Below are 6032 nucleotides of genomic sequence, written 5' to 3'. Positions count from 1 at the left end.
TGACAACAATCTGTCCAGGCCCTGAGGCAGCAAAGCAGCCCAAACCATGATGCTCCCTCTGCCATGTTTTACAGTGGGGATGAGGTTTTGATGTTGGTGTGCTGTGCCTTTTTTTCTCCACACATAGTGTTGTGTGTTCTTCCCAAACAACTCAATCTTGGTTTCATCTGTCCACAGCATATTTTGCCAGTAGCGCTGTGGAACATCCAGGTGCTCTTTTGCAAACTTCAAACGTGCTGCAATATTCTTTTTGGACAGCAATGGCTTCCTCCGTGCTGTCCTCCCATATACTCCATTCTTGTTTAAAGTTTTCCTTATTGTAGATGTGTCAACAAAAATGTTAGCATGTGCCAGAGATTTCTGTAGGTCTTTAGCTGACACTCTGGGATTCTTCTTTACCTCATGCAGCATTCTGTGCTGTGCTCTTGCAGTAATTTTTACAGGATGACCACACCTAGGGAGAGTAGCAACAGTGCTAAACTTTCTCCATTTGTAGACAGTCTGTCTTACCGTGAACACATGCACATTAAGGCTTTTGGAGATACTTTTTTAACCCTTTTCAGCTTCATGCAAGTCAACAATTCTTGATCGTAGGTCTTCTGAGAGCTCTTTTCTGCGAGGCATGGTTCACATCAGACAGTGCTTCTTGAAACCAGTAAACCCAAAACAGGTGTGTGTTTTTTAAGGGCAGGACAGCTGTCAGCAACACATCCAATATCATCACACTGATTGGAGTCAAGGTTGACTCACTCCGGCTCCAATTAGCTCTGGGAGAAGTCATTAAGCTAGGGCCTCACATACTTTTTTCTCCCTGCACTGTGAATGTTTACATGTTATGTGCAATTAAACCATGGCAACATCTAATGTTTGTGTAGTATTATGTTCAGCAGACTGTGTTCTTCTATTTTTGTGACTTAGATGACGTTCAGAGCACATTTTATGCCCAATTCATGCAAAACTCCACGTAATCCCAAGGGGTTCACATACTATTTCTTGAAACTGTATGTTGATGCTCGTTTAATGTATTGTTCTTTCCTGTGGAACTAAATGGTTATAATTCGAGATGAGCGAATCGAACATGACGAAGTGGAATTCGTTCCGAAGATTTGGAAAAATTCTATTCGCGACGAATCCGAAGATTAGCAAACTTCGGATGCACGAATCGAATTTTCCCAAAAATGGCGGCGACATGTGTGGCGACGGAGAAAATGGACAGAGAAGATGGGGCGGGGATCTCTGGGAAGGCGCGCAGACAAGGCGCGCTGACCCATAATGCATTCATGACATGTGATCGCATTAGCCAATCAGCAGCCAGCCAGCACTGTGTAATGGTGGAGCTATAAATCGCGGCCATCTTAGAATTCTCCATTAGCCTCCGGTCATTCAAGAGAGACAGACCTGTGTGTATTAAGGGACAGAGTTAGGGCCACAGAGACTTTAGGGCCACAGAATCGTTACTCAGGGACACAGAATCGTTACTCAGGGACACAGTGTTCAGTGTTGTGCGCATTAAGCCAGACACCAAAGGGCAGCACAGACCTGTTATTACTCGCTCAAGCATGGCTGAACAAAACCAGTCTCTACCACAAATTGGACCCAGACCTGCCCAGGGTCTCGTAACTAGATTGCACGGAGGAGTAGAGTCCGTTATCGGAATTAAATAGACAAAACGCCACACCAAAAAGAGTGGCCATTTCCAACACTTATTCCAGAAAGAGGAACAACCCGTTTCATATACGGCCCGTAGACGTTTCACGTCTGCCACATTCAGTCGATTTAAGACGCAAGCTCCACTTCCTGTGGTCTCTGACCGTCGATATACCTTTAAGTGTCAGCTTTGAAGCTATATTCCCTCCGGAGCACTGACACTGGTGCCCTTCCGTCAACATGCCTTTAAGTTTCAGTTTTCAACCATATTCCCCACAGAAGCCAAACTCTTGGGTATCCCAGAAGCTGCTCAGCGGGTCAGGGCAATAAAGCTCCCGGTTCGCAGGTTGTTCCGTCTTATGGATGGAAGTACGACGGTATATGATCTTCTTCGCACCCACGGCATTACCTCATAAAATTTCTGCATTGCATCTGCAATCACAACGCTGACTTCCCGGATCGCCACTCAGCCATTGGACTCTTGATAGTCGTCTCCCCACACTGCTGCTGGGGGGGCTTTTTAACCTAGGCCTGTGTATGGCCTTCAATTGAAGCTGCTTCCGCTCCGCCACTCTGCCATTGGACTCTTGATAGTCGTCTCCCCACGCTGCTGCTGGGGGGGACTTTTTAACATAGGCCTCTGTATGGCCTTTAATTGAAGCTGCTTACGCTCCGCCACTCTGCCATGGGCCTCTTGGGTATCCCAGAAGCTGCTCAGCGGGTCAGGGCAATAAAGCTCCCGGTTCGCAGGTTGTTCCGTCTTATGGATGGAAGTACGACGGTATATGATCTTCTTCGCACCCACGGCATCACCTCATAGAATCTCTGCATTGCATCTGCAATCACAACGCTGACTTCCCGGATCGCCACTCAGCCATTGGACTCTTGATAGTCGTCTCCCCACACTGCTGCTGGGGGGACTTTTTAACCTAGGCCTGTGTATGGCCTTCAATTGAAGCTGCTTCCGCTCCGCCACTCTGTCATTGGACTCTTGATAGTCGTCTCCCCACACTGCTGCTGGGGGGACTTTTTAACATAGGCCTCTGTATGGCCTTCAATTTAAGCTGCTTACGCTTCGCCACTCTGCCATGGGCCCCTGTACCGCCTCCTCTTGCTGCTGCCAGGTCCAGAGTGTGTCATGGGTCCCTGTACGGCCTCCCATTGCTGCTGACTTCATCGCCAGACTCTGCCATGTGCCACTTTCAGGTCTCCTTACACTGTTGGTGGGTTCCATTTTGTGATAGGGTGCTGTATGGCCTTCCATTGCTGCTGCCTCCACCGCCACCCTGCGCCATGTGCCTCTGTTGTCTGCTCACGCTGCTGACGGCTTCCGCTTTTTAACCGAGGCCTGTGTTTGGCTTCCGAATACTGCTGCATCCACCGCCACCCTGCGCCATGTGTCTCTGTCGTCTGCTCACGCTGCTGACGGCTTCCGCTTTTTAACCTAGGCCTGTGTATGGCTTCAGAATAATGCTGCCTACACCGCCACCCTGCGCCATGTGCCTCTGTCGTCTGCTCACGCTGCTGCCAGGTCCATACTGATTCATGGCCCCCTGTACCGGCTCCTCATGAACGTGGTTCAGCGGGTTTGCATCACTTAACGGCAAATCGTTGACAAACGCTGGGACGTTCAGTGTTGTGCGCATTAAGCCAGACACCAAAGGGCAGCACAGACCTGTTATTACTCGCTCAAGCATGGCTGAACAAAACCAGTCTCTACCACAAATTGGACCCAAACCTGCCCAGGGTCTCGTAAGTAGATTGCACGGAGGAGTAGAGTTCGTTATTGGAATTAACTGTGAGGGACTTTTAAACCTAGGCCTGTGTATGGCCTTCAATTGAAGCTGCTTCTGCTCCACCACTCTGCCATTGGACTCTTGATAGTCGTCTCCCCATGCTGCTGCTGGGGGGACTTTTTAACATAGGCCTCTGTATGGCCTTCAATTTTAGCTGCTTACGCTCCGCCACTCTGCCATGGGCCCCTGTACCGCCTCCTCATGCTGCTGCCAGGCCCGTAATCTGCCATGGGCCCCCGTACCGACTCCTCATGCTGCTGCCAGGCCCGTAATCTGTCATGGGCCCCTGTACCGCCTCCTCATACTGCTGCCAGGTCCAGAGTGTGTCATGGGTCCCTGTACGGCCTCCCATTGCTGCTGTCTCCATCGCCACACTCTGCCATGTGCCACTTTCAGGTCTCCTCACACTGCTGGTGGGTTCCATTTTGTCATAGGGTGCTGTATGGCCTCCCATTGCTGCTGCCTCCACCGCCACACTGTGGCTCCACACTCTGGTTTTGGCCCCGTGACTGCCCAAATGAGTGAAGTGTGCGGTGATTCTAAGATCGACGGCACTCACCTGCATGTCATACTGACTGACAGTATTATTTCTCTTCCCCAGCAGACTCCAAGGGCATTTAAATTAAAGGTACAGTGTTCTGCACTAATATAAAGGCTCTCTGAAGCCTAGAAACACCCTTTTTATAAGTTAAATTCGCAGCGAATATATTCGGCTCGAAGCGAATTTATTCGGCGAATTCGGCGAATCAGCCGAACCGAATTTTTGAATAATTCGCTCATCTCTAGTTATAATGTAAGTTCCCGTGACGTGTTACTATTGTTTCAATAAAATAACAATGGCTCAGCCATGTATCTAGCACTACCATGACTGGTAGGAATAATATCTGAAGCTACTTTCCAATAGTGGGGGTGTAGTGAAGTTGCAGGCTAAAAACCTTTGGGCATCTGCATGAGAACTTTTTATACAGACACATAGGTGAAACAACCATTCTCATATAGTTTATTGTGATTAGTAATTCTGTAACTATGTGGTAGTTATAGTGATCATTGTTAATGTATTGTTCTTTCTTATGGAACTACATGGATATAATGTAATTCCCAGTGACTGTGTTCCTGTTCTTCAATAAAACAAACATTTCTCATCCATATGTCCAGCACCATCTTGGCAGGTAAGAATTATACCTGAAGCAGCTATCTAACAATGGGGGGGTGTAGTAGTTGAGGGCTAAAACCTTTGGGTTGCCACCCAGGCTGGACTACAACTATATTTGCCTTTATTGCTTTCTTTTACATAGGGGATGGGAAGATTAGTTATTTATAGGAAAACAAAAGTTGTGTTTCCATGTGATGTTCAGCTTACACAAAGTGACAGTATTTCTTAGAGCTAATTGGAATGAAAAACAAAAAGATGGACTTTTAGGATGCACAAGGTATACACCAACACATGAATATCTAAAATAAAGGGGGGATACACACCCCACAGACTTTACTGATACTCAGACAAAAGGTAACATATTATTCACCATAAATGTGACATAACATTATTATGCTATTCCTATGTAAACCACATAAACCTATAGTTATAAGGAATGGGGCCCCACTTCAGGGGACTTGTCAGTTATCAATCTCTTCAACACTGTAGTCAGTATTACTCTATGCATTTTGCAGGAATCTCCACCTGCCCTCTCAGTAGAATAAGGAGTAAAGGGATGCGACAATATTTAGAATGTACCTAGTTACAGTAAAAAAAAAACAACTATGATTTACATAGAAAAGTATTTATGAATCACATAAATGATGTCACCTGGGATAGCCATCCTTTTTGGCAAAATCAGCTGTGGGCTTGGGAGCTGTCATTTGAATGAGCAGTCATTAGGAAAAGAGTAATTGCTGGCTTGGGAAGTTTTGGTTTTTTTGTCAGGATTGTTGGCTTGTCCATCACCATGATTGATGCAGATCTACATCACTGGAATATATGATTGATGATGGATTCATACCACTGACATTTTTCTTAGGGAGTTTAATTCAAATATGTGGTCTGTTTATTGACTTTTTTGTGAGTGATTCAACAGGAGTACTACTGTATGTAACCCTTACTCTTTAACATAGGGGAGGGCATTATTTAGGGGTTCCCTCGTGTTAAAAGGAGCTTAAAGATTTTGATAAGTCTCCAACCTGCAGACCTCCACATCCAGTGGGCCAGAGCTGTGAGAAATAAGTAATTGTCCTGATCAACATGAAGACAAGGTACTTTGCCAGAGTTCCCCCACTTTTTGAAGAGGTTCTGGTATGGATTTTACGGGAGAACCCCACACACAAAAAAGTGTTAAGTGACCCCAGATTCCATGCCAGACCCTTGTATAGATGGGTTTGATGCAATCCCCCACACTGACACAAAACCAAACCTAATCCCTACTGCTAAAAAGTACTGTATGCAGTGGACCTGTACTATACACTCAGCATGTGTTGGAGTGCCCTGGAATAGGCAGGGAGAGCTGTAAAATGTGAAGGAGTGTTTGTAGAGTACCGTAGTTCTTGGAGCACGTGTTCAACTGTAAAAATGCTGCTCTTTTAGCAACTATTTATCTC

The sequence above is a fragment of the Staurois parvus genome, unplaced genomic scaffold, assembly GCF_062004578.1.
Source record: "Staurois parvus isolate SC_StPar_1 unplaced genomic scaffold, SC_StPar_1.0 ptg000131l, whole genome shotgun sequence".
Classification (NCBI taxonomy): domain Eukaryota; kingdom Metazoa; phylum Chordata; class Amphibia; order Anura; family Ranidae; genus Staurois; species Staurois parvus.
The sequence above is the reverse complement of the archived record's forward strand: the minus strand, read 5'-3'. Positions refer to the sequence as shown.